The following is a 591-nucleotide window of genomic DNA, read 5'->3' as shown; positions in this document are numbered from 1 at the left end:
GCGCCACCATGGCCCATTTATTGTTTTTTTTTTTTCTTCACGAGCAGGCCTGTTTAAGATTTTGTTAATCTGTGTAACTGCCTGGCACTTTGTGTTGGCAGAAAGGGAGGCCTCCTTCCCTTTTCAAGCTGTTTTTACTTTTTTTTTTTTTTGTAATCTTTGCAAATGACTGGCACTTTATATGTTGGCAGGCCTCCTCCGCACAATTTTCTTTTTTAATTTTGGGCATCAAATGTAGGTTATGGCACTGACAGTTATTTTTTTATTGCAAAAATTATTGTTTAATTTTTATGTATAGTTATTTCATTGTTTCACGAGGGGCCATGCTAATTTTCTCGTTGTCGTTCCAATTTTAGTATATGTGCAGCAGAAACTAGAACGTTTATAATGTTAGAACAGGACAGTATTTAAAGCCCAAATATTGAGTACATTTCACGTTTTCGTGTAAAATAAGAAAAATACAACACAGTCTATTAATGTTTTCTTCATGTTTTGTCCTGTTCAATACGAAACACATAAATGTTGTCGTCCGCAGTATAATATCCATCCATCCATTTTCCAACCCGCTGAATCCGAACACAGGGTCACGGG

The 591-nt window shown here is 36.0% G+C and overlaps 1 non-coding gene across 1 annotated transcript; it reads right to left on the bottom strand.

Moving 5' to 3' along the window:
• Positions 1-271: 271 nt before the first annotated feature.
• LOC114647460 (U6 spliceosomal RNA) lies at positions 272-380 on the bottom strand. Its single transcript, XR_003715522.1, has one exon. It is a non-coding gene; the product is annotated as a U6 spliceosomal RNA (small nuclear RNA).
• Positions 381-591: the final 211 nt, after the last annotated feature.

This window comes from Erpetoichthys calabaricus, chromosome 2 (assembly GCF_900747795.2).
Source record: "Erpetoichthys calabaricus chromosome 2, fErpCal1.3, whole genome shotgun sequence".
NCBI lineage: Eukaryota > Metazoa > Chordata > Cladistia > Polypteriformes > Polypteridae > Erpetoichthys > Erpetoichthys calabaricus.
This window is presented reverse-complemented; position numbering and strand designations above follow the sequence as displayed.